General features: G+C 50.6%; 1 long non-coding RNA gene and 1 pseudogene across 1 annotated transcript in view; one reads left to right on the forward strand and one right to left on the reverse strand.

Moving 5' to 3' along the window:
- The window catches only part of LOC107182599, a 1,501-nt gene extending 966 nt beyond the window's left edge, over positions 1-535 (reverse strand). Inside the window, exon 1 of the long non-coding RNA XR_001513313.1 lies at positions 330-535. This is a non-coding gene — a long non-coding RNA (uncharacterized LOC107182599). The remainder of the gene's footprint in view (positions 1-329) is intronic.
- Positions 536-8,612: 8,077 nt separating this feature from the next.
- LOC102754621 lies at positions 8,613-9,132 on the forward strand (annotated as a pseudogene).
- Positions 9,133-9,432: the final 300 nt, after the last annotated feature.

A 9,432-nucleotide genomic window follows, 5' to 3' on the forward strand; every position in this document is an offset into this window, starting at 1 on the left:
CGAGGCACGTGCGTCAGGAGGCGGTGTCCCGCTCGCACCGGTCCCAGGAGTTTGGCCTCATCCCTCTACCGAGGCGCAGCGCCCCCTCGGGACTACGCTCAGTCCCGAGGTCTTTCCACGCCGTTTCAGCAACACCTGCAAGCTCTCCACCTCGCCAAAAAAGTACCCAAAAAACGCGAGACCTCCGTACTGCTCACGCGAGACTTCCCGCAGCATGGCGCCCTCGAATGCGCCTGGGACGGCGCGCAGGCCCTCCTCCTCGCGGCGCCGCGCGCGCGCTCCTCAGAAAATAGGCCTCGGCGTCCGTGATTGCGCGAGGAAGGCCTTACCTTTGCGAGCTTCACCATGGCGGCGGCTTATGAGGGTGGAGTGTGTAGCGGGTGAGTGGCGCAGATGTGCCCAGAGGAACCAAACGGCGTCGATGGCGGCCGCTAGTACTGAAGAACCGGAGCGCGTACGTCTCGCTACCAGCTAGAGCTCGAGACTGAGGCGAAAGACTGAGCCTGCCCAGTAATCCCCTCTGGAAAGGCGACGACTGTGCCCTCGTGACTCCACTTCAACCAACCAGAGTTTGCGCTCATCCCACGAGCCAATTGCGAATCTCTATCGAGGACGTCGCGGGGCGGGGCCTGGGCAGGAGTGGGCGGGCCAAGGCCGCCGGAGGAGAGGGTGGAGATTCCGTTTCGGCGGCCTGGGGGGAGGATCGCTTTGTGCAAGGCCGACGTTGATTGGGTGGTGGGCGCGCGGTGACCGAAGCGCCCCTCCGCGGAGCCTGCGCCTTGGGACGGACCTTTTTTGGCGCCGCCTGTGTCGATCTCGGTGCGCCGTGGGTATCGGCCCTCTCCTGGTCCCGGTGTGTCGGGATCCTGTCGACTCGGGCAGTTTTTCGGTATCCCCGCCCCGCACTCCATGCTTAGCCTCTCGGCTGCCATGGAGAAAGGAATTCGCCCATATTACCTTGATGAGCCCGAGATCTGGGTTCACAACGCCGGAGTGGGAGGCCCACCTTAGCCCCGGGTCTGCAGGTGATTCCTTCCCGGGCCACGCGCCTAACGTTGCCTCCGGAGAGCTGTGCATAAAGGCAGTCGGGGCTAGTGTGGGTGGCAACCAATCCATGTGTCTCTCTTGCATTGATGTTTCTCTCCCACTCTCCCTCCCTTCCAACCTCTGAAAAGAAATGGGGAAAATACCTCCAGGTGAGGATTAAAAATAAACAAACAGTTCAAGCAGGGAATTGGTTCCAAGGTTAATAGAATTGCTGAGAAGCCCAATGGGACTTAAGACACAAGCAGGAAGTTGCTGCCACCCACAGACGACCCCTTTCCAGGGATCAGGAAACCGGCCTCGGGCGCCAGAGTGAAAGGACCTGGCCGTGGCCTCCTAGAGGCAAAGGACCGACCCCTTTGGGGGTCACCTAAGACGAGAAGCTCAGAGATGCGGGGCTCAGCCCTCAGCTCCCCGACTGTCCCAGTGACCAGGGACCCCTGAGCCTGCAGGAGGGCGGGTCCTGGGCCCGAGTCACCGCCCCTGACTCACCTGCTGCACCTCCCAGTCCAGGCCCTGGTCAGCTACCCCCTCTCCCTCCAGGAGGCCAGGCCGGCTGGAGAGGAGTCCTGCCTGCGATGCGCAGGCCTGCGTTTCTAACCGTACTGCTCAGCAGCAGCTCGGAAAACCTTCCAGGAGTTCCAAATGGATTTGGCCTCTGGTTGCCATCCCCATCCCCTCCCCCCCCCGCGTCTATTCCCTGTCTTCTCTCCAGGGATCCTCGCTTCTCCCCCTCCCCCAGCATTTACCCATTTCCCACTTCCCGGGGAGAAAGCAGACCTCCCGGGTGTTCCCACCTGGGAGTTGCAGACAGCCCTGGTCCTTAGCTGTCCCCTCCAGGCCCCCGGAAGCTGGAGGCTCTCTAAAACAGCGGTTCTCAACCTGTGGGGCGCGACCCCTTTGGGGGTCACCTAAGACCATCGGAAAACACATAGATAATTACATATTGTTTTTGTGATTAATCACTATGCTTTACGTTCAAATTATAACAATGAAAACACATCCTGCATATCAGATATTTACATTATGATTCATAACAGTAGCAAAATTACAGTGATGAAGTAGCAACGAAAATAATTTTATGGTTGGGGGTCACCACAACATGGGGAACTGTATTAAAGGGTCGCGGCATTAGGAAGGTTGAGAACCACTGGTCTAAAACAATGTTCTTTCACTGGGGACAGGGGAGCCTCTCTCTGCCTCACCCTCACCCTCCTCCTTTCCTTCTCTTGTCCTTCACCAGAGCAAGCTGCAGGGAAGAGGAGAAAAGTTGCTGCCAGTCCCTCTCAGGACCCCAACACCCTCTTGGTTGCGAGCCCAAAGGACACTAGTGAACCTTCTCTTTCTGCACCACTCTGTGGCTTTTTCCTTGACCGTGTCCTCCATGGAACGTTTCCCCTGCCTCCTTTCCCTTCCTTCACCCTGTAAGTTCCCTCCTTGGATAATGCCCTTGACTCTGTGGTCTCAACTCCTTCTGTATATACCTCTACCTCCTGCCCTCTGCTTGGGGCCCCTTCTCTGGCAGCAGCTGTGGCTCCACCTCCCAGTGAAGAGCTGCCCCCCACCCCACCCACCATGGTGCCCAAATGGTGTTCCTCTCCAGGAACAACTTGCCTCCTGGGATCCAGAAAGCTGCCTTCGGGGTTCTATAACTCTTCACATTCAGAACGTCACAGCTTCTTCCACCCGAACGGCCATTTTTCATATCTCGTTAAATGAGACACAGCAGCCAGCCCTCTGTGCCAAGAGCCAGATGTCACCTTAGACCCAACTTCTCCCTCTACTCCCACAGCAGGGGCTTCCCAAGGCCTGGCCTTCGGATGTCTTTGGGATCCGTCCACTACTCTGGCCACTACTTCCATTTAAGCCTTCCTTTCCTGCCTGGATCATGAGGTCATGTGGAATTCATCCTCTACACAGTGTGAGCAAATGACTGGTGCTCAGTGAATGCTGATTCCATGAATGATGGCTTAGAGTTGTTGGAGGAATGTCAGGATAAGCCAGGGAGGTCCCAGGAACTCTGGTGGGTATTCCAGACAGTGTGGTATCACAGATACTCCAGAGAACAGGGCATCTGCTCTAGGTCCTCCAATCTAACCTCAGCCCATGGCCACCTTGCCTGAGTGGGAGCAGGCTTCCCAGCAAAGGACTGTCTTTCCTGAATCCCCACTGTTCCCCGCCTGGGCCTCAGCTTCTGTTCCTGTCCAGTCTTCCATCTGCCCTCCTGTGCAGAGGATTGAAAGGTGAGGTTGAAAGTAGCTGAGGGTCTGGACCTCAGCCTTGAAAATTCAGAAACCTGAAATTTTAAAAGATCATTTATACCTCACACCCGTTAGGTAAAAAAAAAAAAAAGCCCTAGCCAGTTTGGCTCAGTGGATAAAGTGTCAGCCCAAGACTGAAGGGTCCCGGGTTCCATTCTAGTCTAGGGCACATACTTCGGTTGCAGGCTCCATCCCTGGCCCCAGTGGAGGTGTGTGCAGGAGACAACCAATCCACGTGTCTCTCCCATCCATGTTTCTCCCTCTCTGTCTCTCCCCCTCCCTTCCACTCTCTTTAAAAATCAATGGAAAAATATCTTTGGGTGAGGATTAACAAAACAAAAGAAGTGTTGGTGGGGATGTGGAGAAATCGAAATCGGAGCCCTATACTGTGCTAGTAGAAATGTAAAACAGTGCAGCTTCTTTGGAAAATAGTCTGGCAGCTCCTTAAATGCTTAAACAGAGTTACCATATAATCCCGCAAATCCACTCCTATGTATATACCCAAGAGAAATGAAATCATATGTCCATATAAAAATGTTTACATGCCCTAGCTGGTTTGGTTCAACAGATAGAGCAGTGGTTCTCAACCTTCCTAATGCCGGGACCCTTTAATACAGTTCCTCATGTAGTGGTGACCCCCAATTTCATTGTTAAAAATTGAACATAATTAAAGCATAGTGATTAATCACAAAAACAATATGTAATTATATATGTGTTCTCCAATGGTCTTAGGTGACCCCTGTGAAAGGGTCGTTCGACCCCCAAAGGACTCGCGACCCACAGGTTGAGAACTGCTGAGATAGAGCATTGGCCTGCGGACTGAAGGGTCCCAGGTTTGATTCCAGTCAAGGGCACATGCCCGGGTTGCCAGCTCGATCCCCAGTAGGGGGCCTGCAGGAGGCAGCTGATCAATGATTCTCTGTCATCATTGATGTTTCTATCTCTCTCTGAAATCAATAAAAAATATATAAATATATAATTGACTGGGAATTGAACCATGACCTCCTGGTTCATAGGTTGATGCTCAAACACTGAGCCACACCGGTCAGGCTGAATTGTACACTTTTGTGGATGAAAAAAGGGTTCTGTGGAAAGTAGCCTCACAGGATGGTCTGATCATAAACTCCTAACTGGACAGCTCATGGTGAGTAGTCACAACCCATATCTATAACTTTGTTTTTTATTATTTTTTTATTTTTAATAAAATATATTTTATTGCCGAAACCGGTTTGGCTCAGTGGATAGAGCGTCGGCCTGCGGACTGAAGGGTCCCAGGTTCAATTCCGGTCAAGGGCATGTACCTGGGTTTTTTCTCTCCCCCCCTTCCTCTCTGAAATCAATAAAAAATATTTTTAAATATATATGTTTATTTTAGAGCGTAAGGAAGGGAGATAGAGAGAGAAACATTGATGATGTGAGAAAATCATCGATCAGTTGCCTCCCATATACACCCCTACCAGGGATCAAACCTGCAACCTGAACACGTGTCCTGACTAGGAATCGAACCAGCGACCTTAGGATGGATGGCACCACATTTAACCAACTGAGCCACACTGGCCAGAGCAGGCCCACAACTTTTTAGTAAAAGGTTTATCTTGGCCTTAAACAAGCCCTGTCCATTGTTTCTGTGCATCTAGGTTAACACATTTTTGAAATAACCACTCTCAAGAGCACATAATTATTACATAATTAACTATCCTAGAATCCAATACCTGCCTTGCTTTCTCACCTCCATGTGATCTCCCTTATTTTCCCTCCTTAATTTCAAGTGCATACAAAAAGCTGCTAAACTGTTATTTTCTGGAGCCTTTGAGATCTTGCTCCCCAGTATGTCGTCCGTTTGGCTCAAATAAACTCATAAAACTTTTCCACAGTTTCAGATGTTTTTTACATTGACACTTTAAAAGGGTGACTAAAAAAATAAATAAATAAATAAATAAATAAATAAATAAATAAATAAATAAATAAAATAGCCCCACCCAGTTTGGCTCAGTGGGTAGAGCTTCGGCCTGCAAACTAAAGGGTTCCGTTTTTGTTTTTTTTTTTAATGTATTTTATTGATTTTTCACAGAGAGGAAGAGAGAGGGATAGAGAGCTAGAACATCGATGAGAGAGAAACATCGATCAGCTGCCTCCTGCACATCTCCTACTGGGGATGTGCCTACAACCAAGGTACATGCCCTTGGCCGGAATCGAACCTGGGACCTTTCAGTCCGCAGGCTGACGCTCTATCACTGAGCCAAACCGGTCAGGGCAAGGGTTCCGGTTTTGATTCGCATCAAGGGCACATACCTTGGTTGCAGGCTCTTCCCCAGCCCGGGGCCTGGTTGGGGGTTTGTGCAGAAGGCAACCAATCGATGTGTTTCTCTCACATTGATGTTTCTCTTCCACTCTTTCTAAAAAATCAGTGGAAAAATATCCTCAGGTAAGGATTAAAAAAGAAAAAGGTGACTATTATGGCATATAAATGATATCACAATAACAAATTTTATATAAAAATATATGAAATTCAAGGAGAAATACATGAACCATGACCATTATTTGGAGGCCTGCAGTGGAAGCTGAGTCAGAGGTAGCTTGGCAAACATGGAAGGCCAATTGATGACCTTCACAACATATCCAGAATCCCAGCCCTCCTCAGCATCGCCACACTCCAACACAGTGAGATCTAGTCTCAACTACCCGCTCTGCTTTCCAGCCTCAAGGTTTTCTTTGAAATCTCTGGATTCACCCAGGTACACTCTCACTTCCAAGTCCAGGTCTCATTTCTCTCATCTGAAATCATGAGTGTGGCCATTTGATGCCTGTTGCCTCCCATGAGATCAGCAGCATTTCCAGAGCTCCCCATGGGGAGCTGGGCCTCGCCCGCTGCCTGGCAGAGCAGGAGCTCAGCAGATGTTTCTGGAGTGACCTGGAGTCAGGAAGAGCCTTATCGAGGAGATGTCATTTAGGTGGAGACCACAAGGGGAGGGGAGAGTGTCCTGGGCAGGCACAACAGCTGTACAAAGGCCCTAGAGCAGTGGTTCTCAACCTGTGGTTGCGACCCTTTTGGGGATCGAACGACCCTTTCACAGGGGTCGCCTAAGACCATCGGAGAACACATATATAATTACATATTATTTTTGTGATTAATCACTAAGCTTTAATTATGTTCAATTTTTAACAATGAAATTGGGGGTCACCACAACATGAGGAACTGTATTAAAGGGTCGTGGCATTAGGAAGGTTGAGAACCACTGCCCTAGAGAGAGGGCTGGTGCCCTCTCCCTCAAGGGAGACAGAAGGACTTGAAGACTCTGGATCCAGGTCAAGGAAGACGATCCACAGCAGAGGGAGCTAGAGACCCAGATAGAGGTTTGAAAGACTTATGCATGAGACACCTTTCATTGCAGCTGCTCAAAACTGTTTTCATACCCAAGGGGATTCACTGGCTCCCAGTACTGCAAAGTGCTGGCACCCTGACTCAGCACGTCAGGACTGGCTTGATCCAGCAGCTCAAAGATATCATCCTGGACTCTGTTTTGTGTCTTTCTTCCCCCACTTCTCCATGTCAGCTTCATGCTCAACCAGCTTTCATCATTGTGGCAAAATGCATCTTGTTGCGGTTCAAGCAATAAAGCTCATGTCTATATATCTTAGAGTCGGGAGGGAGCTGGAAATATCCTTCCCAGCTACCCCAGCTAAAAAGAAAGTCTACTCCACTGCCCTTGTGTTATAGGCCGACCCTGAAGCCAGGTAATGGGACTGTGCTGATAAGTGTGGGCCTGAGCCACCACCCTGCCCCCAGGCTCAGGTGGGTTGGTACTTGGGACAGTGGGTATCCAAGAATAATCAAGGGAGAGGCTAGACAGCAGAGAAGGGTCATGGGAGATAACCACAATAGCCAAAACGCTCAAATTCTCAATCCACCAGTGTGGCTCAGCATTTGAGCATCTACCCAGGAAGCAAGAGGTCACTGGTTCCATTCCAGATTTTGGGCTCGATCACCAATAGTGCAGAAGGCAGCCGATCCATTATGCTCTCGTCAGTGTTTCTGTCTATCCCTGTCCCTTTCTCTCTCTCTAAAAAAAAATTTTTTTTAATCAATAAAAATGTTTTAAAAAGGAAGCTCAGCCCCAGCTGGTTTGGTTCAGTGGATAGAGCACTGGCCTGCGGACTGAAGGGTCCCGGGTTTGATTCTGGTCAAGAGCACATGCCTGGGTTGTGGCTGGATCCCCAGGAGGGGGCGTGCAGGAGGCAGCTGATCAATGTTTGCTCTCATCATTGATGTTTCTATCTTTCTCTTCCTCTCCCTTCTTCTCTGAAATCAATAAAAATAAAAAATAAAGCTCAAATTCTTTTAAAACAATATATAGTTTTATTGATTTCAGAGAGGAAGAGGGAGAGAAACATTAATGACAAGAGAGAATCATTGGTCAGCTATCTCTTGCACGCCCCCTACTGGGGATTGAGCCGCAACCCGGGCATGTGCCCTGGCTGGGAATCCAGCTGTGATCTCCTGGTTCATAGGTCAAGTCTCACTGGGTCAGAAAGCTCAAATTCTTAATTTCATTTTCTCATCTATATGGGGGTATCATCTTTACTTTGAGGGATTGTAAAGAACAGACAAGCAAGTGCTGCCATCATCACTGAGGTGACCCCAGACAGAATACCCTGTTCTGCGAAGGAGGGGATGGGGGTGGGGGTGCTGATTTCCCTTCAGTGAAAGGAAAGGCTGGACGACCTGGCGATCACTATGCCAGTTTAACTGCTTGCTCAAGAGAAGTGCAGTGGCCCTTGTTGGCCAGCAGGTGGCAGCGCTGAGGCGATTCCTAGTTCCGGTGCAGCCCCAAGGCCTGCGCTGGGTGAAGGCTGCTGGGCCTCTCCAGGCTCAGCGCAGTGCTTTCTTCAGAACCTGAACTCTAAGGTACCGCAGGCGTCGCTTCGTGGGCGTGTGACTCACACTTGGAAGGGCCCCGGGATTGATTTAAACCATACGGTTTCTTATGTGTGAAACCATAACAGTGTTGCACAGGAGCCCTGCATTTTAATTTTGCACTAGTCCCCAAATTATGGTGCAGGTGGCAGGGCTGGTCCTGCCTCAGGAGCCCCGTTACTGCTATTTCCCACAAATGTGCTGGAACCTTCTTCCCTTTGTTGGGCCTTTGCTCAGTCTCCCAGGGCTCCTGATCATGCTTGTCTCCGTCAGCTTACCTTCTGCTGGGAAGCTGGAGAGGATGGGGACCCTACAGGGGGAAGATGGGACCCTATATGTAGCTTGGGGTGTGCCAGAAGGCTGCTGGCGCTGTGCCCTGGTCAGGGGTCAGCATGGGCTCTCTAATTTGTCAGAATTATTCCATGGAGGTGGAGGCTGCCGTCAACCGCCGGGCCAACCTGTATCTGTGGGCCTCCTACACATACCTTTCTCTGGGCTTCTATTTCAACAGCGACAACATGGCTCTCGAGGGCCTGGCCACTTCCGGGAACTGGTGGAGAAGTGCAAGGGCACTGAGCATCTCTTAAAGATGCAAAATCAGTGCAGTGGCCCCATTCTCTTCCAGAATGTGCTGAAACCTTCCCAAGATGAGTCGGGCAAAATTCAGGATGCCACGGAAGCAACCATGGCCTTAAAGAGGAACCTGAACCTGGCCCTTTTTGAGCTGCATGCCCTGGGTTCTACTGGCACAGACCTTCATCTCTGTGACTTCCTGGAGAACCACTTCCTGGATGAGCAGGTGAAACTCATCAAGAAGATGGGTGACCTCTTGACTCACCTCTGCAGGCTGCCGGCCCCCAGGCTGAGCTGGGCAAGTATCTCTTCAAAAGGCTGACCCTCGAGCATGGCTAGGAGCCTTTGGAGCCCAGAGGCCTTTCAGGGGCCCCTCTGTATTCCCCTGGTGTCTGGCCTTTGCCAGCGTCTCTCCCTGGAGGAAAGGCCTTATTTATGGTAGAAGTCCAATAAATTTACTGTTTGGCAAATACCCAGGAATAAGGGTTTAAGGCAAGAATCAGCAATAGTTGCTACAATTAGATCAGTGAGGAAAATTATAAGAAACAGGATAGAGCCCTGACTCGTTTGGCTCAGTGGATAGAGCGTCGGCCTGCGGACCGAAGGGTCCCAGGTTCGATTCCAGTCAAGGGCATGTGC

Source organism: Myotis davidii, unplaced genomic scaffold (assembly GCF_000327345.1).
Source record: "Myotis davidii unplaced genomic scaffold, ASM32734v1 scaffold370, whole genome shotgun sequence".
Taxonomy (NCBI): Eukaryota; Metazoa; Chordata; class Mammalia; order Chiroptera; family Vespertilionidae; genus Myotis; species Myotis davidii.